Source organism: Hyperolius riggenbachi, chromosome 1 (assembly GCF_040937935.1).
Source record: "Hyperolius riggenbachi isolate aHypRig1 chromosome 1, aHypRig1.pri, whole genome shotgun sequence".
Lineage (NCBI taxonomy): Eukaryota > Metazoa > Chordata > Amphibia > Anura > Hyperoliidae > Hyperolius > Hyperolius riggenbachi.
The window spans coordinates 237614136-237640268 of record NC_090646.1 but is presented as its reverse complement, the minus strand read 5'-3'; the positions used below and the strand labels follow the sequence as shown (position 1 = coordinate 237640268).

Below are 26133 nucleotides of genomic sequence, written 5' to 3'. Positions count from 1 at the left end.
ATCTGTGCCCAGGATAGGTAGCCAGGTGGTATCTGTGCCCAGGATAGGTAGCCAGGTGGTATCTGTGCCCAGGATAGGTAGCCAGGTGGTATCTGTGCCCAGGATAGGTAGCCAGGGGGTATGTGTGCCCAGGATAGGTAGTGAGTGACAGGAGCGCGCCCCGCTGCCGCCGCCGCTCCCTCCTCCGCTCCCCCCTCACCTTTCAGCAGTCCTTAGTCAGACCTCAATCAGCGGGCGACCCGACCAGGAAAAGGGCGCTGGACGCACCCGCTCTATATGCGGAAGTGATGTCACTTCCGCATATCAGTGCGGCGTGCTAGGTCCTAGCGCCCGCCCGCCTGATCGAGGTCTGACGCGGCGGCTAGAGGGAGGGAGCTTGAAGCGGCGGCCACAGGGGGAGAGCGGGGCCGGGCGGCGCCTCTCAGAGGCAGGCGCCTGGGTGCCTTGCACCCGCAGCACCCGCCCAGGCTCGGCCCTGGCTAGTTCACTCTGAGAGAGCCTTTTTAAGCGCTAGTGATTTCAAAAGCTCTTGCTAATGCAATGTTATGGGGGATTTTTATAAAATCTCATTCCTCAAGTGAGAACACAATCATAGCATTACATTAGCAGGAGCTTTTCAAATCACAAGCGCTTAGAAAAAGCTCTTGCAGTGTGAACAAACCCTTACATACATACTTTCACAAGCGCTTAGAAAAAGCTCTTGCAGTGTGAACAAACCCTTACATACATACTTTCACGAGCGCTTAGGAAAAGCTCTTGCAGTGTGAACAAACCCTTACATACATACTTTCACAAGCGCTTAGAAAAAGCTCTTGCAGTGTGAACAAACCCTTACATACATACTTTCACGAGCGCTTAGGAAAAGCTCTTGCAGTGTGAACAAACCCTTACATACATACTTTCACTAGCGCTTAGAAAAAGCTCTTGCAGTGTGAACAAACCCTTACATACATACTTTCACAAGCGCTTAGAAAAAGCTCTTGCAGTGTGAACAAACCCTTACATACATACTTTCACAAGCGCTTAGGAAAAGCTCTTGCAGTGTGAACAAACCCTTACATACATACTTTCTGCATATTTAACCCAAAGACAGAATGGGGAGATTTTTATTGATAATCCTTTGACTGTGATTAAATTCACAGCATAATTCAATAGTAAAGTATAGTAAATTCCCCATAGATTTAAAAGTCCCAATTTTATGTCTTCCTGTTTCACTAAGTAAAGTTTATGTCCCTAAGCCATGCGTTATGTCATTTGGAATATCAAATCAGTGCAGCCCCTATATGATAAATGGCTCATCAGTTCTTTCACTTAAAGCGCACCTGAACTCAGAACTTCCTCTCTTCTGTAAAAGATATGCAACAGGATAATAACCCTTAAACAAAAAACATTTCTTTGTTACAGCTGATACAAATCCTTAAGTAAGTCTGCACTGTTTTTGCTTCCTGATTCATAAAAGCAGACATATTGTTAACATCCTGTGCTTTCAAATGAACCTATCTGCAATCTCTGCCATGGCAATCGTGTGATATAGGGGAGAGATACAACTTGTGATTAGACACAAATGAAGTGGAATTAAACAGGCTAAACTCTCTAACTACAGGATGCATTTCTCTATGTTGTCCTTCTGTCCTGTGCAAGAGTTCAGGTCCACTTTAAAGGACAACTGAAGATAGAGGTATATGGAGGCTGCCATGTTTATTTCCTTTTAAGCAATAGTGGTTGCCTGGCAGCGCTGCTGATCCTCTGCCTCTAATACTTTCAACCACAGACCCTAAACAAGCATGAAGCAGATCAGGTGTTTCTGACATTATTGTCAGATCTGACAAGAATAGCTTCATGCTTGGTTCTGGTGTGATTCAGACACTTCTTCAGACAAACAGACCAGCACGGCTGCCAGGCAACTGGTATTGTTTAAAAAGAAATAAACATGGCAGCCTCCATAGGCTTCTCACTACAGTTGTCCATTAACGTCATAGTCGTAGGGCCGATTTCCACTGTGCTGGCGTGAGTTTTGCAGGATGCACACCGGCATTTGTAGCCGTGCCATGCATGGCTGTAGTGATTCGGGTGTGTGCTGCGGTAAAATGCAGCATATTGTCTGAATCACGCCAGCATGCGCTTTCAAACGGCAAGGCAATTGACAGAATAGGCAGAGTTTCCCCCTCTCGAATCGCTTGTGGAAATGCTGTGGATTCCACAGCAGTGGAAATAGGCCCTAAATCCCTGAACAAATATATTTTCAAACCTGATGAACAGGCTAACAGGAACAAACCGATCATATGTTTGGGGTGATTAGAATGAGCATAGAGGACAGTGTTGTCCAAGCTTGTAAAGATTTTTTGCCTTCTCTGGGATCAACTGGAATTTGTGCAAGTTAACGACGGTGATTTTTTTTTTTCTGTTTGAATGTGATGGACAGATGTCTTTTTATTTCAACCAAACTATGTAACAATTACATTTCTGTTTACATTGCGAAAATTGATATAAAAATCATTTGTAGTTCTCCTTTACCCATTATTTCTTAAAGTTATATCCATGGCAGTACAGGGTTGATACTAAATGCAGGGACTCATTTTACAACTGTAGAAGCAGTGTATTCTATTTTTTTAAGCAGACATAAGTACACACTGCGGCTAGTTCACTATTAGTATATGCGCAGATAAACACCTTACACAGGAAGGGGCTTGCTTCTATTATTTCAAAAAGAGGCTAAAATAAACTGTGAAATTATATTGCACTATTGACCAGGGTCCTCTTTTAAGAAATTGTAAGCACAATTAAATATAGAGTCAGGTACACACACTAGGATTTTTATTGTACAACTGTTGTCTGTTGTAGAAAATTGTTCAGAAATATAATATGAATATGTGTCACTGATCACCATTGATGATTTATGTTAGTGATCCAACATGTTGCACAACAGGACACTTCACACCCTCTAGAATATTCTCAGCATGTTGCCAGAACCATCTTTTTGGAACTATACTGAAAATTATGCAATAAATTGCTTATTTCATTTTTTCACGATATAAAATTGATCACAGGGGATGACACCTTTAGTGCTGTCTGGTGCATCTATGTGGAATGTTTATTTCCTGTGTGTTCTGAAGCCAGTAGAAATAATACCTGGTCTTCCAGAATGCTCTTGGAGGAGGATTCCACAAAATTTCACAGCCTAGGCTGTGACATCACTGGGAGGACAGGACTACATAGCAATATACAGCATTTTATAGTTATAGGATGTATTTCTGATGCTGAAACCAGAATAACTAATATAGGCATCCTGAATAATTTACTACATTCTAATATATGACACTGCGGTTCCTCTTTAAAGAGGAGCTGTTAGGTATAAGGTCTCAGAGAAAATAAACACATATATCAGTAGCTAAAGATTGGCTGTACTTACATTACATATGCATTTCACTGTCCACGTTTGGATTTCACAGAATTTGTATATAGTATATGCAGAGATAGATGCTCCTGACAGCTCATGGCAGGCTCCATGTTTTTCTGTCAAATGTGTCGTCATGTCCTGCCTGCTTCCTGATCACAGATAAGCTCCTACTTGAACAACACAGTGTGCAGTGAATATTAATGAGCCATGTGGCTAGGAACAATAGCTGACTCCTGCAGTGTACTCTGCCCGGATATTTATCAGTGCTACGCGCTGGACTGATTAGAAGCTCCTGTACCGTCTCATTAGCAGCCGAGGGGAGGGCCCCAGAATGCTTTGCAGTTTAGTATGCGGCTTGCGTCCTTATGGTTCTATAACAGCCTTTCTGATAAGCACACATCAAAGGTAACTGAGATTTTTATCTTCACTAATTGCTTTATGGCTTCCTTCTAAACTGTTTAAAACAGGAGAATAGAGGTTTAAATTAGCTTCTGCAGCCTGACAGTAAAGGTGGCCATACACTGGCCCGATTCCCGGCCGTTTCGACAGCAGATTCGATCCTGGGATCGAATCTGCTGCCAATCGTTCGCGGTAAACGCCGCCGACGATCCGATTTCCTCCCGAAATCGGATCGGTCCGTCGATCGCGCCGTGCAGGAAATTTCCCTCAATCGCCCGCGGGTAAAGTGCGCGTCGCTAGCGGCGGCCGATCCGATGAAAAATACATTACCTGATGCGGGCTCCCGGGCGTCTTCTCCGCATCTTCTCAGCGCTGCACCCGCTCCATCCCGGCGCTTCCTGGGTCACTGCAGTGACCCAGGAAGTTCAAATAGAGGGCGCTCTATTTGAACTTCCTGGTCACGGAGTGACACAGGAAGTGCCGAGATGGAGCAAGAACAGAGCGGTGCAGCGTGGAGAAGATGCCCGGGAGCCAGCGTCAGGTAATGTATGCGCGGGGGGAGGACAGGCGGCAGGAGCAGCTGAACAGATTGTGATCGGTTTCAGGCTGAAATCGATTCACAATCTGTTTGCAGTAAAGGCAGCCATACGATCCCTATCTGATCAGATTCGATCAGATAGGGATCTGTCAGCTGGTTGATCTGATGGCACATCGACCAGTGTATGGCTGCCTTTACTCTTTAAGTGCGCCACCACTTTAACCGACCTAATAATATTTATTTTAGACCTTGATGGGTAAAAAGTCTTTCATCGCAAAGCAAACCTCTGCAAAGTTTCAGAAAGCCCCTGGCTGCATAACTACTGTCTTTCCTAATAAAGCTCGACAGACTCTTGATAAACCATCTTTTCTTTAGATCGCTTTCTCTATAGTTAGCATGAACACATTATCGGGTTTCTGTAACAACATTTAGATGATTGTTTATATAACAGCATTGATTGTCAAATTTATAACACATGCAAAGGTATAAACATTACCTTTTTATTCTCCAAGTTGACTGTACAACTTTAGCAAAGTGGAAATTATCAGAACGGAGTCTACACTTTAGGTCATAAAAAGGGGTGATATACCTACTCAGGATTAATGCAGGAAGCTTAAAGGGACTCTGTAACAAAAATGTCATTGTGTTTTCTACCATCCTACAGGTTCCTAAACCTATTATAATGTGCTCTGGCTTACTGCAGCACTCTCTACTATCACCATCTCTGTAATAAATCAGCTTATCTTTCCCCTGTCGGACTTGTCGTCCTGTGTCTAGAAGGCTGCCAACTCTTCAGTGTGATCTGCTATGCATGCCCCCTCTATGCACACTCCCCTGTGTGTGTGTGTGTTATTTACATTAGCCAGATTTTCTCTGCTCTCTTATCTTTTACAAGCTGGAGAAATCCTTTGTTCACATACTGATGAGTCACATACTGCAGAATTACAGACAACCAGGCAGAGCTGTCTGCAAGAAGAAACAATCAGCTTGTAACTCTTCAGTGAGTGGCAGGGGGAAAGAAACACACAAATGATCATTGAGATTCAAAAGGAAGGCTGTATACAGCCTGATTGGGTATGGATGTATTTTCTATGTGTGGACATACTGTACATCAACTTACTTCCTGTTTTGGTGGCCATTTTGTTTGTTTACAAACAAACTTTTAAAAACTGTTTTTGACTACTTTTAATGTGGCGGGGAGCGGCGAAATTGTGACAGAGGGTAATAGGAGATGTCCCCTAACACACTGGTATGTTTACTTTTGTGTGATTTTAACAATACAGATTCTCTTTAACCACTTCCCAACTGAGGGGTTTTACCCCCTGACCACCATAGCAATTTTCACCTTTCAGCGCTCCTTCCATTCATTCGTCTATAATTTGATTATTACTTATCGCAATTAAATGAACTATATCTTGTTTTTTTCGCCACCAATTAGGCTTTCTTTAGGTGGGACATTATGCCAAGAATAATTTTATTCTAAATGTGTTTTAATGGGAAAATAGGAAAAAATGTGGGAAAAAATTATTATTTTTCAGTTTCCGGCCTTTATAGTTTTTAAATAATGCATGCTACTGTAATTAAAACCCATTAAATGTATATGCCTATTTATCCCGGTTATAAAACCGTTTAAATTATGTCCCTATCACAATGTTTGCCGCCAATATTTTAATTAGAAATAAAGGTGCATTTTTTTCAGTTTTGCGTCCATCCCTAATTACAAGCCCATAGTTTATAAAGTAACAGTGTTGTACCCTCTTGACATAAATATTTAAAAAGTTCAGTCCCTAAGGTAACTATTTATGTATTTTTTTAAAATTGTAAATTTTTTATTTTTTTTTAATTACAAAAAAAAATAAAAAATTGGGGAGTGTGGGAGGTAAGAAGTTAATTTTTTTGTGTAAAACTAGTTTATTTGTGTGTAAAAAATGGTTAGGGTGTAGTTTTACTATTTGGCCACAAGATGGCAACAGTAACTTTTTGTTTCATGCGACCTGCAAGCGTCCTTCCGGACGCTTGCAGGAAGTAGAAAGAGGCTGGGACTTTGTTATTGCTCAGAATGATCGCGCTGCTCAGCCGAGCGGCAGCGGATCATTGCGGGGCTTAGATCAACGAACGGGAATCGATTTTCCCGTTCGTTGATCTCTGGGCGAGCGGGCGGCGGCGTGTTTACTACCGGCGGGCGGCGTGTTTACGAGCGGGAGCGCGGGCAGCGGCGGGAGTGCGCAAAGTACGGATCTCTCCGTCCCTGGGGGTTAAAGGATGGAAAAAGGGACGGAGAAATCCGTACGGGCGGGGATAAAGTGGTTAAGGAGTACATTTTACTGTATATACTGTTATACTGAATGCGGCAAAGAATGACATAGTTGGGAAGTAGAAACAAGCTCCCACATTTAATTAATTGAATGCTCCCAATAGTATGCATCTCAGTATAGCCCCAGCAACTGTGCCCAGCTCCAGGCCTTCTTGTGTGACTCCGTTGTCAAGCTTGGTGGAACTGTTTGAAATGTAGGAAGAAGCATCTTAAAGCAGACCCAAACCAAAAATTTTTTAATTCAAAATATTTAGTTGCACCACTCTGACACATACAAAACACTCCTTTAACCACTTGAGGACCCACCCTTTACCCCCCCTTAAGGACCAGCGCTGTTTGTTTGGATCTGTGCTGGGTGGGCTCTGCAGCCCCCAGCACAGATCCGCGGCCACACAGAGCGATCAGATCGCCCCCCTTTTTTCCCCACTAGGGGGATGATGTGCAGGGGGGGTCTGATCGCTCCTCCTGTCTGGCATGTTGCGGGGGGGGCACCTCAAAGCCCCCCCCGCGGCGACATTCTCCCCCCTCCCTCTCCTACCTGCTCCCCCCGGAGATCTGGGCTGCACAGGACGCTATCCGTCCTGTGCAGCCAGTGACAGGCTGTCTTCTGTCACATGGCGGCGATCCCCGGCCGCTGATTGGCCGGGGATCGCCGATCTGCCTTACGGCGCTGCTGCGCAGCAGCGCCGTACAAATGTAAACAAAGCGGATTATTTCCGCTTGTGTTTACATCTAGCCTGCGAGCCGCCATCGGCGGCCCGCAGGCTATTCACGGAGCCCCCCGCCGTGATTTGACAAGAAGCAGCCGCTCGCGCGAGCGGCTGCTTCTTGATTAATTAAGCTGCAGCTGGCGACGCAGTACTGCGTCGCTGGTCCTGCAGCTGCCACTTTGCCGACGCACGGTATAAGCGTGCGGTCGGCAAGTGGTTAAGCCTATGAGCATTTCAGTGTATACTTTTCACCCTTCTCTTTTCATAACTAGGGTTATACAGATGGCAGCCATTACTTCTGAGCTTAGTAGGAGGTTTTAGATCATGGGTGTGTTTGTCATCAGCTACCCTCCCTCACAGGGGCGTCGTTTATGTGAAATCTCACACAAGCTGAGATCACCTCCCCTGTGACATCATCAGTAGCAGCCTGTGTTTTGTTTTTGTTTTTTATCTCCTCCACCAGTCTGCTGGATTCTGTCCCAGCAATATGAAAGGAAGGGAGGGGTTCCTTCAATAAATGTAAAATATTTTATATTTGTCATCATGAAGCTGAAAAAAGGCTGCTATTTATCATTATAATTTAGAAAATAGGTTTTATTTCTGTACGCTGACCATACGTCCCGCTTTACCCGGCACGCGTCCCGCCTTTGGGCGGCGCTGTCCCAGGCTGCATGAGGTCCTGGGAAACGTCCCGCTTTTAGCAGCGGGACGTCCCGGCCTCGGGACTGAATGAACTAGTCGCAGCGTCTTATAGACACTGCTCTAGTTCATTCCACGCAGCCCCGCTTCAGCAGCCTGCATTGTCCTCCGGCAGGCACAGGCAGAGCAGGGCTACGGGAAGATGGCGTCCGGAGGCGGAGCCCTGTACTGGAGACTATTTGTGTCTCCAGTACAGGGCTTCGGGTGCCATCTTCCCGTAGCCCTGCTCTGACTGTGAGCGTGGGAGATTGGAGGAGGATCGTCCGGGAGAGCTGCGCACTGTCAGGTGAGTAAAAGCTTTTTTTTCCAGGTGAAATGTGCCCACATTGCGTTTATTTTGTGCTGACATGTTGCCCGCATTGCGTTTATTTTGTGCTGAAATGTTGCCCGCAATGCGTTTATTTTGTGCTGATATGTTGCCTGCAATGCGTTTATTTTGTGCTGACATGTTGCCCACAATGCGTTTATTTTGTACTGACATGTTGCCCGCAATGCGTTTATTTTGTGCTGAAATGTTGCCCGCAATGTGTTTATTTTGTGGTGACATGTTGCCTGCAATGCGTTTATGTTGTGCTGAAATGTTGCCCGCAATGCGTTTATTTTGTGCTGACATGTTTGCCCCCATTGCGTTTATTTTGTACTGAAATGTTGCCCGCAATGCATTTATTTTGAGCTCACATGCTGCCCGCAATGCATTTATTTTGTGCTGACATGTTGCCCGCAATGCGTTTATTTTGTGCTGACATGTTGCCCGCAATGCGTTTATTTTGTGCTGACATGTTGCCCACAATGCGTTTATTTTGTGCTGACATGTTGCCCGCAATGCGTTTATTTTGTACTGAAATGTTGCCCGCAATGCATTTATTTTGAGCTCACATGCTGCCCGCAATGCATTTATTTTGTGCTGACATGTTGCCCGCAATGCGTTTATTTTGTGCTGACATGTTGCCCGCAATGCGTTTATTTTGTGCTGACATGTTGCCCACAATGCGTTTATTTTGTGCTGACATGTTGCCCGCAATGCGTTTATTTTGTGCTGACATGTTGCCCGCAATGTGTTTATTTTGTGCTGAAATGTTGCCCACATTGCGTTTATTTTGTGGTGTCTGGGGTAACTGTTGCTGCATTTATTATTTAATGGTCATAGTTGGCTATGTTTGCTGCTTTGGGGTTATGGTATACTATTAGCATCACACAGTTTCTGCACATCCATGATGCGAATCCTCGTTTGACCACATCATGGCGTACACACTGCTTTCTTATGCCTCACTGTTACATCATTATGTTAGCTCTGCCCATACAATGTCATGGCCACGCCCATTTTTCGGCACGGCACAGCCACCACATTTTTCGGCCACCGTCCCGTCCCGTCCCAGGTTGAGCCCACAAAAATCTGGTCATTCTAATTTCTGAAATCTTTTATTTTTAATTTGGGTCCACTTTAACTAGTTGCTTCAGCCAGACAGGGCTCATTAGCCTTAGATAGTCACTCATCTAGGAGAAACATTCTGTTTTGAAGACGTCGTATAATAGAGGTGGTAGGTAAACTGTCGGGGTACAAAGTGAACAAGGAGAAGATTATTCATTTCCCTTTATCTAAACAGGCTTCAATGCAGTACTGGGGACAGTTAGCCATTAGGCAAAAATTCCAAGTTCAAAGATTTGGGGATTATAATCACTCGAGATCCCCACCCAGCTTCATGCAGTGAACTGGTCTGCACTGGTCAAGAGCATCATATCAACTAGATCGTTGAAAAGATTTGCCTATAGGTTTGTCAGGTAGGGCAACATTAATAGTACGATAGAGGAGAGGATGGTTACCACATTTTGATGTCAGGGGAATGGCTCCAAGGACTTCAGCAAATATGGAGTAAGCTGTGCATTTAAAAACACACTGCTGAGAATGGTGTGTTACAGGGCCAGTTTAATCGGCACTGGGGTCCCAGGGCAAAGGTAGCAGCCACCAAGGCCCCCGAGCCGACTGAGGCTCTTCCACCGGAGGTCTCCCCCTGACTTCTCCCTGGGGCCCATGCATTGTTTGTAGCTTCATTGTAACTCACCTGTCCTTCATCACTGCTGCTTGACTTACAACCACATCAACGGGAATTACATCTCCCATCATGCGTCGCACATCCCTGGCATGCACTGCATGGCCGGGGACATACAATAACCAGCCAGAATCTGCGGATTGTGTGGCAAAGGAGAGAGAAGATGTAGGCTTCTATATGGGCATGGGGGGGGGTCTATGACACAACCCTCCTAAGTAAATAAATGTCTGCTATATTACCCACAAATCTCACATTTAAGAATATCCCTTGGGGGAGATTTATTTGACAATTTATTTTTGATAATACTGGTAGATCCGTTTAACGTTGGCCTCTCTGAATACTCATAGAATGTGCATTAACATCTGTGTGAGAGCTACAGCTAACAGTGCTACTCATTTGTTTTGCAACTCTATTTTGGATCAAAATCTGCAGCCATCTGGACTTTCATAAATTGTCCACCATTAGCAGATGTTGATAGAGTAGCCTTTGCCTTAATAATAGGTGCTACTCTTACAGTTAGTGTAATTGACATACAAGTGACAGTCTAAACCTTATGTTGTCTGTACTTAGCCATACCACATCATTTATTCATGAACACCTTATTAGTATGACATTGTGCCAGCAGCATTGGAAAGCTACATTAGTTGCATTTGACCACTAAAAATAACATTGTACTTCTTTGTATTATAGCATACAGTACTAATGTTATACAGTATGTAATTTACAACAAACAAACCACCCCTTTTAAAAAATAAATAAATAAAATAATGAACACCATAATTTTGCAGATTACATTTACTTGTTTGTGTTTCTTAGAGAAGCCCTTTTTTGTCATTTACAATGTATATCTTTTGGATAAATTTGATTTAACGCATACATATACAGTATACTACTTTTCATTGGCACCTTTTTACATCTTAAAATTAAGACAATAAGTAATGCTGTGATGCTGTAATCAGTGGGGCACTAACAGCAGTGAGATGGCAGCGATCAGAGGTTGCCATCACTAAGGGTGCCCTGGCATCCCATCCTGCAGTGCATGATTATGGAATGTGCTGAGGATATTATAGAGCGTGCATAAGGACCACACAGGTTGCTTGTTTAGTAACTCTCCACCACTTGGGTCTCTTCTCCACTCTGTGACATCACATGACCATAATATAGCTGAATGGCATGGAGGCAAGGCCGGATTTAAGACAAGGCAAAATAGGCCATGGCCTAGGGCACCACAGGATTAAGGGTGGGTGGGCAGCAGGCTATACTTGGTAGGGGGAAGGATCACCTGGCTACCAATACTGGACGAAGGGGGTCATAAGGCTATCTACATGGAAGAAGGAGGAGAGCTTCTTATACTGGGAGGTGGGGGGGGGGTAAGGGGTCACCAGGCTACCTATACTGGAGGGAAGGGGGGGGGGGGAGTCATTAGCCTATCTAAACTGGAGGCATTGGGGAAAGGGTTATCTATCTATACTAGGGGAGAAAGGTCATCCGGCTGCCTATACTAGAGGTAAGGGTCAACGCCCTAGCTATACTGGAGGGAGGGAGAGGGCTTCTCTGGCTACCAATACTGGGAGGGGGGAGGGGGAGTCATCTGGCTACCTATACTGAGGGCGACACCTTGGGTGGTAAAGAGTAAAAATCCAGCCCTGCACGGAGGATACATTGGCGGAAGCGCGGAGAAAAGATAATATATATACTACATAATATGTATGTTAAGTAGTGTGCATAAACCACGTTATACACACACAACGCATACGTTGCTTGTGTAACCTGCAATAAGGCATGTAACACCATCAATGTGCATGTTACCTAGATAAGGTGAGCCGTGCTATTTGCGCAATATGAGCTATGTAACATGCAGAAGGACCAGTAACCTTGCTGATATTGATGTTGATATTTTCCTTTCAAGCAAATAAATAAATTTATCATGAAAAAAAATAGTTTGAGGAATTTCAGCAATCCCAGAACTCCTCTACCTGATCTGTGAAGCCAAAGTAACCAAATGGCCAATATTCCCCAATATAAAAATTCAGCAGGGCTGAGCTCCATAAGTATTTTAAAAGCATGTGCAGTGATAAAGCTCCAGTTAATGATGGTTATGGACCTATCAGTATCAGCACTGCATTGGCTTATTTTTTAAAGCGGACCTGAACTCAGAACTTCCTCTCTGCTCTAAAGGCTAAGCAACAGCATAATGATATTTAAAGAGAAACATTTCTTTGTTACAGCTGATACAAATCCTGCAATAAATCTGCAGTGTGTCTACTTCCAGCCCTCATGGAAGCAGAGATGGGGTTAACATCCTGTGTTTACAAATTAGCCCTGCCACGGCTGCTGAGATTCCTGAGCTGACACAGCTGAGAGTTCAAATTGCACTTGTGATTAGTCACAGCTGAGCGGGAATTAGACAGGCTAAACTCTCTAAATGCACAAAGGGTGCATTTCTCTATCTTTTCCTTCTGTCCTGTGCATGAGTTCAGGTCCACTACATATAATTTGCTTAGAATTATTATCCTCTCTTTCACAATTTTTAGCTACAATATAGAAAAAAGGGTCATTCTCTCCCCCCCCCCCCCCTTCCTTTTTATTATGCTACGTCTGTCATACGGTAGAAAACAAAACAAAACACAGAGCCTTGCTGTGGGGGGATAATCCTGGAACTGTATTCCTTCTATAGTGCTTTGGGGTTAAAAATCCTAGCGCAATCTGCTGCTGTATCCTATAGAACACATATTACATAATAAACATACCGGGATGCCAGCCTATCTGCTATAAAATGTTCTCCGCAGCAATTACATTTGCCTGGCAGGAGGCTTCCTCATTAGATTGCTGCTGGCGTTAATGTCCAGACTCAGACATAACATTTCTGGCAGGATTCAGACTGTAATATCAGAATAGCATTACTGATATCCTTGAATGTCTTTACGCATAGAAATGCAAGTATCACATTAGAGCGTCCCCATTACCCAGTATGACTACTGGATGTGCCACACAATGTGAAATCATGTGACAGCAAAAAAAGAACAACTGTCCAAATGTGCAGGAACTGTTATATATTGACAGTCCTCAGATCCAGGCAATTAAGAGAAATGATTTAGCAGTTGTATGACAGAAGGTACCAATTATGTGAAAATCAACAGTGTATGAAGTCTGCAGCTCTCCAAATAACATTGCTCTGCTCAAGGCCTGTTATCTCAATGTATCTTTCTTTCTCTATCCACAGACCAGCAAAGCATCCATTTTCATTTATGATGCTGTTATCTGGTGAGAACAGTATATTATCCAGCTATTTGCAGCTCAGATAGTTATTATTACGGCGGTTGAACCAGAACGCATCAAAGTGTAACCTTACATTCCGGCAGCAATGCACATAACCTAAATGACAGAGGAGTCGCTTTGCTGCTAAACCGCCTAGTAGATATTTATTGCATGTGACTGTCTGGTCTTTCTTTTTTTCCTGCTGGTTGATTGACCAATGTTTCTTAAAGCTGATCTGAACCCAGAAGGTCCTCGCTGCTCTAAAAGATAAGCAACAGCATTATAACCTTTAAAGAAAAACATTTCTTTGTTACAGCTGATACAAATCCTGCAATAAATCTGCAGTGTTTCTACTTCCTGCTTTCATGGAAGCAGACATATTGTTAACACCCTGTGTTTTCCATTTATCTCTCTGCCATGGCAGTCAGGTGACACAGCTAAGGAATCAAATTTCAACTTGTGAATAGATACAAATGAGGAGGAATTAGACATGCTAAACTCTCTAAATACATACAAGGTGTATTTCTATAGCTTTTTCTTCTGTTCTGTGCAAGAGTTCAGGTCCACTTTAAGCTGTTTAGGGACAGGCATACATTTCTCAGACATTCAATCGCAATATGACATAAACATGTTACCTTAAAGAGGAACTCCAGCCTAAACAAACATACTGTCATTAAATTACATTAGTTATGTTAATTAAAATAGATAGGTAATATAATGTCTTACTCACACTGTTTTAAAAGAACAGGCAAATGTTTGATTTCATGGGGGCAGCAATCTTTTTGGTTGAAAGAAGGTGACAGAGAGCATGAGACACAGTTCCAACTGTCCTGTGTCCTGAGCACCTCTCCCAGTTGCTAGGCAATGTGAATAACAACATAGGAAATCCCATCATGCTCTGCACAGCATCAGGGAAAAAAGCCCGGGCAGTTTTCTTTGATGGGTGGAGCTTAGCTAAAAATGCACCTAAAAATGATGCTTTGGTAAGAAAAACAAAGTTCTGATGCTGTGAAACTGTTAAAGAAACACCAAGCCTTTTCAGTTCTGCTGAGTAGATTTTTAGTCCTGAGGTTCACTTTAAGTGCACATACTGTTCTTTTCTCTGAACTAAGCCATCATTAAAATGTTACTAATACATTTTTAAGCCTATTCCACATGTAGTTGCTCCACTGAACAATGCTGCAAGGGTTAAAACACTCTGCGAGAAGAATGGTAGTGACATTTGTTTTCCCCAGCAGTTGATGTCTTTAAAATGAAAGAGCAAAGAGCCCTCACTCATCATTCACCATCCCATGTAGGTTTGCCATCTGCCCAGTTTTGGGCCAAACAGTCGGGGATTTTGTACTTCTGTTTAGATGGAGGGTATTCCTCCAAGCTGTCCAGTCCTGCAGAGTTGGTGACTGGAGCCTGCTGCAGAAGTATGTTTAACTGCTGTAGTGACTAACCCACAGCTGATCTCTTTTCACTTAGAGTTGTGCCACTCTGTCACATGACTGACTGACTAAACTATACTGAAGTCGTTCCTGGAAGTGGTGATGCAGAAACTTTTTTACTTTCTGGAAATTGTCCTTTACTGTAGCATATCCATGGTGGCATACTTCCAAGTAGGGATGATCATTCAAAATGAGAACAGCGTTACAAAGCGTACAGAAAAACTTTGAATCTGAACTTATGAAGGGAGGTTAGCTCATCCTTGTTGCCGCCTCTGTTTGCTACACTCCACTTCCTGTTCAATCTCTCTGATACTTCCTTCTTCCAGCTGTGAAGGAGGAAGTATCACAAACCAGCTTATTCTTTGGGTTTTAAGAAAATTAAACATATTTTCACCTTTTATCCCTATAGTGGTATTAAACTCACAATTGCATTTTTGCTCTGAAACATGGGCAGCATGGTGGCGTAGTGGTTAGCTCTCTCGCCTTGCAGCGCTGGGTCCCTGGTTCGAATCCCAGCCAGGGCACTATCTGCAAAGAGTTTGTATGTTCTCTCCGTGTCTGCGTGGGTTTCCTCCGGGCACTCCGGTTTCCTCCCAAATTCCAAAAACATACAGATAAGTTAATTGGCTCCCCCTAAAAAATTGGCCCTAGACTACAGTACTTACACTACATAATATAGACATATGGCAATGGTAGGGATTAGATTGTGAGCTCCTTTGAGGGACAGTTAGTGACAAGATATATATATATATATACACTGTACAGCGCTGCGTAATATGTCGGCGCTATATAAATACTAAATGATGATGAATGATAATGATTAAACACAGCTAATATAATGAACACAACTAATACTGTATAAAAGGTACAAAGACTGGCATAATGCCACTGGAAGGACTAGTTACATTTCACTGAGGCTTATAGATGACTGTTTTCTCAATACAGTTCAACACAATCTGATAATTTTGGAAAGAAAGCAAACTTATTAATTAGTTTCTGAGTGAAGTAGAAGTAACCATACATCTAGCCGATCATTGGCAGATTCGACCAAGAGACAAATCACTCTCTAATTGAACCTGATTAGAGAGAGACCTTTCGGTTGCCCATACACCGGTACAGGCTGATTCCTAATCAATTTCAGCATGAAATTGATCAGGAAACGGCCTTGTGACGCCGCATCTGACCGCCTTGCCGACCCGACGCTATCCGCCATAATGCATAATGTACCCCCCCCGGTGCCCAGTGCAAGCTATACATTACCTGTCCATGATCTAGGCTTGCTCTGGGCTCCCTCCATTCTCCATATACCAGTGCCCCACGCGGTTGCCTAGTAAGGGCTCATGTGTGACGTCACACACGTGCCAACGTTGCTAGGCTACTGGGCTTTGTTGCTCATCCTGATATCACTTGCCATTACCATTGTGTGCCCAATCGAGCAAGTCGGCCCTACATCTTGCAGTATGTCCAATAGATTAATGCAACCAATTTCGGCCTGAAATTGGTCGCATTGTCGGTCGGACATGCGCTTGGCGGCATAGATTTTCATCCAATTCCAATTATAATAATGGAATCGGATGGTCGATCGTCCGCCAAGTCGCCTGATGTATGGCCACCTTAACTTAACCTTCCAGTAATATGAAGACCTACCAAATATTTTTTCCTATTAGTTTTATGCTGTGCTTCATGCTTTTGACCATAGGTGAAATTTAAGTTTCATATCACTTTAATATATCATTCAGCTCCTTGTCCTCTAAACTTGTTTTCCAGTTTTGGGCCTTAAATAGCATGCAAACTTTTCTTTCGAACGCCCATTTACAATTTGGTTTACTCGTGTGTAATATTTTAACAACTTGTAAAAAATGCCTCAATTAAATTACTTTTAAACCACCACCAAGCAAGAAAGTACTCAAAATAATTTTGACAGTACTTTTGTCACCTACTTTTTGCTACTCTCTCAATTGTAAAAAGCTGAAAAGTTATTTTAAAGAGAAGATGAAAATTACCGTATTTTTTGGACTATAAGACGCTCCGGACTATAAGACGCACCTAGGTTTAAAAGGCAAAAACCAGGGGGAAAAAAATACTAAGCCTAGGTGCATCCATGGTCCAGGAGTGTCTTATGGACCTTTACCCCCTCCCCAAGATGTCTCTAAATTACGCTGCCTAACTTCACTAACCACTGCTGCCCCCACTAACTATACTACACTTCACAAATCCACTGATGCCACATTCTCCAGCTACACTACACTACACTACACAAACACAAACACCTGCTTCCCCCCAAAACACTAGCTATGCTAACCACTACAATTTCAATGAGATCTATCCCACCTAACCAGCCTGGGTGGCATCTTCTTCTTTAAAAAGCAAAAAATACATATATCCAGGCACATCGCCTCTAGTTAGGACATTAAATAAGTTATTAAGGAAAGGGGGGTGCTGAAGAGGGGGGGGGTTAGAAAACAACAAAAATCTATTAACCCTTCGCACTCTCGCATGCAAATGTTCAAACAAATGCATTCACAGATTCACTCATCCAGGCACAACTGTTATCCCTACAGTTAAGTTAAAAGCCGGGGTTTTAGTTCACAGAAGAATGCATTCTTATGCTTAGTCACCTATACTGCGCAGAAGTACCCAGGTAAACATAGGTGTCCTAACTCTGGCCCTGTAACATGCATAGTGCAGACATGCAAACACATTAATTGCATCAAACCTATCAATGGATTAGGAGCACACATCCTGACGTCCTCTCCTGGGACAGATAGTGCAGGGGCGTCTGTGTCATTAGGCAACTATAAATTTTTGCCTATAGCGCTGTGGGAGGAAGTGGGCGCTCTTTCGCCGCTGTGTGCATGTGTTTTTTTTTTTTTTTTGCTTTCAGGTCGGCGCCGGCTGTGACAGGAAGCTCAGCCTGTGCCCGGCGCCGCCTACTGGCCTGCCCCCTTCCTCTCCTCCTTTCAGAGCGAGCAGCACGCACATTATTTTATATGTGCGGTGCCGCCGCCTACTGGTCCGCCCCCTCCCTCTCTGTGCAGAGCAAGCGGCCGCCGCACGCTAGTTTTACACGTCGGCGCCGCCCCTAACTCCGCCCCCCGCCTGTCACACGCATGAAGGCTTGAAGGCACCGTGTGACCAGTGCTACCACCGGCTGGCAGCTGGCTACAGTACTGTGCAGTGCGCACAAACAAATCTGCAGAGGCGACAGAGACGACATCTCACAGTGAGTGCCCTCTGCTGCTTTTGATAATTTTTTTATATGCCCCCCTGGCTGGCCCTGATTCCCCAACCCCCCCCCCCGCCCGCCCATATCACTTGGCAAGCAGTAGCTGGGATGGATATTAAATAATATATATATATATAGGCATATACGATTCTTTCCTGATGAACGCTGGCCAGTGCCACATACGATTCTTTCCTGGGGAATGCTGGCCACATAAGATTATTTCCTGGTGAACGCTGGCCACATACGATTATTTCCTGGTGAACGCTGGCCACATACGATTCTTTCCTGGTGAACGCTGGCCACATTACGATCATTTCTTGGTGAACGCTGGCCACATACGATTATTTCCTGGTGAATGCTGGCCACAAACGATTATTTCCTGGTGAACGCTGGCCACATTACGATTATTTCCTGGTGAACGCTGGCCACATACGATTATTTCCTGCTGAACGCTGGCCACATACGATTATTTCCTTGTGAACGCTAGCCACATTATGATTATTTCTTGGTGAACGCTGGCCACATTACGATTATTTTCTGGTGAACGCTGGCCACAAACGATTATTTCCTGGGGAACGCTGGCCACATACGATTATTTCCTGGTGAACGCTGGCCACATACGATTATTTCCTGGTGAACGCTGGCCACATTACGATTATTTCCTGGTGAACGCTGGCCACATTACGATTTCCTGGTGAACGCTGGCCACATTACGATTATTTTCTGGTGAACGCTGGCCACGTTACGATTATTTCCTGGTGAATGCTGGCCACATTACGATTATTTCCTGGTGAACGCTGGCCACATTACGATTATTTCCTGGTGAACGCTGGCCACATTACGATTTCCTGGTGAACGTTGGCCACATTACGATTATTTTCTGGTGAACGCTGGCCACGTTACGATTATTTCCTGGTGAATGCTGGCCACATTACGATTATTTCCTGGTGAACGCTGGCCACATTACGATTATTTCCTGGTGAACGCTGGCCACATTACGATTTCCTGGTGAACGCTGGCCACATTATGATTATTTCTTGGTGAACGCTGGCCACATTACGATTATTTTCTGGTGAACGCTGGCCACATACGATTATTTCCTGGGTAACGCTGGCCACATATGATTATTTCCTGGTGAAGGCTGGCCACATACGATTATTTCCTGGTGAACGCTGGCCACATTACGATTATTTCCTGGTGAACGCTGGCCACGTTATGATTTCCTGGTGAACGCTGGCCAGATTACGATTATTTCCTGGTGAATGCTGGCCACATTACGATTACTTCCTGGTGAACACTGGCCACATTACGATTATTTTCTGGTGAACGCTGCCCACATTACGATTATTTCCTGGTGAATGCTGGCCACATTACGATTATTTCCTGGTGAATTATTGCTGCGTTATGGTTATTTTCTGGTGAAAGATTGGCGCATTATGATTATTTTAAGTGAATCATTGGCGCATTACTTTTACCTTATGGTGAAACATTGCTGCGCTACGATTAGTTTCATCAGGGGGCGGGGGGGGGGGGGGCACAGGTTTTCTCGCCTGGAGTGACAAAATGGCTAGAGACGCCCCTGAGATAGTGCATCTTACCAATCGCACAAGGGAGCTAACGTAATGTATCAATGTGCACCATGCACATACACCAGCATAAGCTGTGTGCATGCTAACAAACACATACAGGGGAAGGAGGGAGTGCACTGAATTTGACCCTAGCCACAGGGGTCAGTAACAAGAAAAAAATACATATATCCAGGCACATCGTCTCTAGTTAGGACATTAAATAAGTTATTAAGGAAAGTGGGGTGCTGAAGGGGGTGTGGCTAGAAAACAGCAAAAATCTATTAACCCTTCGCACTCTCGCATGCAAATGTTCAAACAAATGCATTCACAGATTCACTCATCCAGGCACAACTGTTATCCCTACAGCTAAGTTTACTGGCGCCCTCTAATGACCTGCAGCGCACGTGCGCGGGGTCATGGGCTGACACCAATAAACAACGCAGTATGAAAGCCTCAGAGGACTCTGCCGATATAGCGGCCGAAGGTGTCTTTGTGCTGCTCGGATCACGCTGATTCAGGAAATACTTTAGGTCGGGCTACTGCTGAGTCGCCGTGGGGACACTCTGGCTGGTGCAGGGAAACTTTGTATCGAGCGGCAGCCTCCTCCCAAGGACACTATGGCTGATGCAGGTAAACTTTGTATCCAACTGCTGCCTCCTCCCACGGACACTATGGCTGATGCGGGGAAACTTTGTATCCAACTGCTGCCTCCTCCCACGGACACTATGGCTGATGCGGGGAAACTTTGTATCCAACTGCTGCCTCCTCCCACGGACACTATGGCTGATGCGGGGAAACTTTGTATCCAACTGCTGCCTCCTCCCACGGACACTATGGCTGATGCGGGGAAACTTTGTATCCAGCTGCTGCCTCCTCCCACGGACACTATGGCTGATGCGGGGAAACTTTGTATCTATACACTCTGGCTGATGCGGGGAAACTTTGTATCCAACTGCTGCCTCCTCGCTGCGGACACTCTGGCTGATGCGGGGAAACTTCATAGTGGGCTGCTGCTATCATCGGACACATGCGCCCCCATATAGGTAAAAGCTGCATTCGGACTATAAGACGCAGTAACTTTTTCTCCCCACTTTTGGGGGAGAAAAAGCGCGTCTTATAGTCCGAAAAATACGTATCTCCTAGGAGGAAGCTCAGGAGAAAAGGTTAATTGCATATGGGCTTTTCATCTTTCTACTCTTTCATGAGTTAATGGCCCTTCTCCAATTATTATTTTTCTTTCAGGAGATTATTTTTCATTGTATCCAAAATTAACTGTTCAGCACAAAGTACTAAAAAGTAGGTAAAAAAGTAATATCAAATGTATTTTGAGTATGTTCTTACATGTTGGGAGCTTTAAATGTATTTTATTTGTAAGGCGTGAAAATATCTGTTTGGAGAAAACTCAGGAGGAACATTAATGGGATATTGGCCAATGTCTGTACTTCCCAATCACAAGTTACAACAGGCCTGGTAACAACCCTGTTTATTCTTAGCTTGTAGTCCTTGGAAGAAAACTGGGGTTAAGGACTTCCTTTTTTTTAAATCAGGAGCAACACCTCCCTTCAGTAGTAATGCTTTTTTAACGGGTACCTGAAGTGAGAGGGATATGGTGGCTGCCATATTTATTTCATTTCATTTCATGAAACAAGCAAACAGCTAATCTAGTCAGAGCCCTGATCTGCTTGTTTAGGGTCTATAGCTAGGTGTATTAGAGGCAGAGCATCAGCAGGACTGCAAGGCAGCTGGTAATGTTTAAAAGGAAATTAACACATCAGCTTCCATATTCCTCCAACTTTCAGGTGCTTTATGTTCTTCAGTAACCATTGTTTTGTATCTCAAGTATCTGAATGCTTTAGTATTGCCAGATTTCCATTGCTCTATTTTCATGAAGGTCTTTCCATCTTTTTCAATCAATTTTTGTTTCAGCCTTCATCTCTAAAAATGCTTAGGAGGAATTGTACTTTATATAACTTAATGAATACAATTTTCTATTTTTACAGCATTAATTTACAAATTATTTAATCAATGTTTGCCCACTCTAAAATATGATTTTACCCCAATTTAGATGCTTTAATTTGTCAGAGATGCCAGCACCTTTACTGTTGGCAAGGTTTATTGCTGTGGAATTTTGATTTACCCTCTGTGAAGTGAGCAGGAACATCACAATCTCCCAGAGTGCTCTGGAGGAGAAGGCTGCAAGATGATATTGCCTAGGTTAGCTTAGCCCAGGACTCAGCAAACAATGGCCCGCGGGCTGGATTCAGCCTACAGCCACTATGAAGTTGGCTTGGCAATAGAGGGCGGGATTCCACTCCTCTTCCCTTCTCCCTCCCGCCATCCATTCAAAAATACACGCAGCACATGCACAAGGGAAAAACTTACCCAATCGTACTCTCCAGCGTTGAGCTCCATGGCAACGGCGACATTAAGTGATCTGCAGTCAGTAAGTACCAGCGTGTCACATGACGCCGCCATTGCCATGGAAATCACCACTGGAAAGAGCAACTGGGTGAGTTACCACACAGTCTCTCCCCACGCATGCTTTATCCGGAGGGAGGGATACAGACACTGTTGTTGTGGGCCGCACTCTAGAGGAATGAGGCCCAATTAAAGAACAGTTTACTCACCCCTGGCCTAGCCTGACCATGCTGTCATCCCACCTCCAACGTCCATGGAGACTGAATGCATTGCTTGACTGTTGCCTAGTGACTCATCTGTACAGCATTGGAGTCCTACAGTGTCACCCACTGGATTGAGTTCAATCCTAGTGGGTGGCAGAAATGATGCTTTTGTACATACCTTAAGATAGATAATCAGTTGGAAGTTCTGTTTTCACTCAAAGAACTTCAGCAAGGAGATAGAAGGCCAGTACATAAAACTGACATGTGCTCTGATATTCCACCTTATCAAGATGGCACGTCCCACGCATACAACGGAAATGTTAGCAGACTGCTGAGCTGATATGCAAAATATTTAATGAAGGGCATTAAGTAACTGATAGGTTTGGGATTAGGAATGCTAACAAGTGGTAGTTGAGAAACATGGAAAGCAAGTAAAGTACTATCTCAAACAAATTAGTATTAGTAATTATATAAGATATTTATATACTAGTATTCATATAACACAGACATCTTACACATGGCTTTAGAGTGTGTATATGTGTATATATATATATATATATATATATATATATATATATATATATATATATATATATATATATATATATATATACACATACATACATACGTACGTACGTACATACATACATACACACACATGTATATATATATATATATATATATATATATATATATATATATATACAGGGCCTTCACAAAAAATTAGCATATTGTGATAAAGTTCATTATTATCTGTAATGTACTGATAAACATTAGACTTTAATATATTTTAGATTCATTACACACAGCTGAAGTAGTTCAAGCCTTTTATTGTTTTAATATTGATGATTTTGGCATGCAGCTCATGAAAACCCAAAATTCCTATCTCAAAAAATGAGCAAATTTCATTCGACCAATAAAAGATGTTTTTAAAACAGAAAAAGTCAACCTTCAAATAATTATGTTCAGTTATGCACTCAATACTTGGTCGGGAATCCTTTTGCAGAAATGACTGCTTCAATGTGGCGTGGCATGGAGGCAATCAGCCTGTGGCACTGCTCAGGTGTTATGGAGGTCCAGGATGCTTCGATAGCGGCCTTAAGGAGCATTCACACGCACTACAGCAGCCAGCGACGGGTCCGTCGGCACCTCCCGCTGGGCGAGTTTTCAGCAGACTATAGTGCGTGTGTACGCACTGTCGACGGACTGATAAGGCTGTTCCTAAACGATCCGCTGAATACCCGCCCAGCAGGAGGTGCCAACGGACCCGTCGTTTGCTTCTGTAGTGCGTGTGTACGCACCTTAAAGCTCATCCAGAGTGTTGGGTCTTGCGTCTCTCAACTTTCTCTTCACAATATCCCATAGATTCTCTATGGGGTTCAGGTCAGGAGAGTTGGCAGGCCAATTGAGCACAGTAATACCATGGTTAGTAAACCATTTACCAGTGGTTTTGGCACTGTGAATGCTCCAAAATCTCCTGATATTTAGCTGCATTGACCCTGCCCTTGATAAAACACAGTGGACCAACACCAGCAGCTGACATGGCACCCCAGACCATCACTGACTGTGGGTACTTGACACTGGACTTCAGGCATTTTGGCATTTCCCTCTCCCCAGTCTTCTTCCAGACTCTGGCACCTTGATTTTCGAATGACATGCAAAAGTTGCTTTCATCCAAAAAAAGTACTTTGGACCACTGAGTAGTCCAGTAGTGCTGCCTCTCTGTAGCCCAGGTCAGGCGCTTCTGCCGCTGTTTCTGGTTCAAAAGTGGCTTGACATGGGGAATGCGGCACCTGTAACCCATTTTCTGCACACGCCTGTACACGGTGGCTCTGGATGTTTCTACTCCAGACTCAGTCCACTGCTTCCGCAGGTCCCCCAAGGTCTGGAATCGGTCCTTCTCCACAATCTTCCTCAGGGTCCGGTCATCTCTTCTCGTTGTGCAGCGTTTTCTGGCACACTTTTTCCTTCTCACAGACTTCCCACTGAGATGCCTTGATAGATGCACTCTGGGAACAGCCTATTCGTTGAGAAATTTCTTTCTGTGTCTTACCCTTTTGCTTGAGGGTGTCAATGATGGCCTTCTGGACAGCAGTCAGGTCGGCAGTCTTACCCATGATTGCGGTTTTGAGTAATGAACCAGGCTGGGAGTTTTTATAAGCCTCAGGAATCTTTTGCAGGTGTTTCGAGTTAATTAGTTGATTCAGATGATTAGGTTAATAGCTCGTTTAGAGAACCTTTTCATGATATGCTAATTTTTTGAGATATGAATTTTGGGTTTCTATGAGCTGTATGCCAAAATCATCAATATTAAAACAATAAAAGGCTTGAACTACTTCAGTTGTGTGTAATGAATCTAAAATATATGAAAGTCTAATGTTTATCAGTACATTACAGAAAATAATGAACTTTATCACAATATGCTATTTTTTTTAGAAGGACCTGTATATATACAGTATATTAATAGTGAAGGTGCTCACAATCTAATCACTACTATAGTCATGGGTCCATCATAGTATAGGGTTGATTTTAGGGGGAAGCAAATTAGCTTATCTCTGTGTTTTAAAGAAAACCTGAACTGAAAATTAAAAGTCAAAATAAGCATACACAAGTCATACTTACCTTCCATGTAGTCTACTCCTCAGTGTCTTTCTCCTGTCTCACGTCCTGTTTGTTCACTGTGATCAAGGGAATTTGCCGTCCTCCATTTTGAAAATGGCCATTACCCATAACAGTTTTCTGGTCAGCACACAGTTAAACTGTAACATTGCCCACTTGAGCTATAGGGAAACATGGACATTACCTGGTACATCAGTTTTCCTCTCAGCTATAACTGACAGCAACTGATATTTTACTGACAGCAACTGACATATTTCAGATCTGACAAAATATTGTCAGAACTGGAAGGGATTATTGCCAGAAGAAAATGGTGAGCTTCTAAGAGGAACAAATGGCAAGGTAACTATGTAATGTTCATTTGAAGTTACCTCATGTGTTTATTTTAAATATTTTTACTCAGTACAGGTTCTCTTTAAGGATGTGGGAAGAAACTGGAGTGCCTGGAGGAAGCCCACACAGACACAGGGAGAACATACAAACTACATGCACATAGTGCCCTGGGTGGGATTTGAACTGGGGACTCAGCTCTGCAAGGCAAGAGTACTACTAACTAAGCCACTGTACTTCCCACATGTTAACTTTCAGTGACGATGAATGCATCTGTTTGTTCTACCTATTGGTCTAATAATCTATCTATCTATCTATCTATCTATCTATCTATCTATCTATCTATATTATGCTGAACCACGTTAGAGCTGCTAGGACTTGATAGTAATCAGCACAGAACTGTAAATGAACAATTCTCACATTGCTTACTGCCACTATACTTATAATGTCCTTGACTTGTAATATACACACTGTCTGCCCTTGTATTGTTTTTGTTTGTTTTTGTATTTGTTAAGCAACTGCCAAGACAAATTCCTTGTAGGTGCAAACTTACTTGGCGAAATAAAATTGATTCTGATAAAAAATTGATAAATAAAATTGATTCTGATTTCTATCTATCTATCTATCTATCTATCTATCTATCTATCTATCTATCTATCTATCTATCTATCTATCTATCTATCTATCCATCCATCTATCTAACCATTTATTGTTGCAGACAGCTAAGCTTTAGCAGTGTGTTACTTTATTGCCATTTGTATTAGTGTGTGTGCTCTCCTTTGCCTTTGGAAGAAATCATTTCTGTCATCTTTCAGATGTGTCAGTGTCAGACTGCAACAGAATTCTAGTGCAAGCTCAATGGCTTCTAGCTTTCTATAGCTTCCAAGCATTGGGCTTAGTCATTGCTGTCATCTGTGTTTATGGCACTTTTGCTACTTTTGCTAAAGAGCCACAGACATGTTAAATGACCTGCCAG

The 26133-nt window shown here is 43.4% G+C and overlaps 1 protein-coding gene across 2 annotated transcripts in view; it reads right to left on the bottom strand.

The window, feature by feature from the left end:
• LOC137503931 (endomucin-like) overlaps positions 1-26133 on the bottom strand; it is a 140746-nt gene that overhangs the window by 37116 nt on the left and 77497 nt on the right. The gene's annotated exons all lie outside the window — the stretch shown is intronic.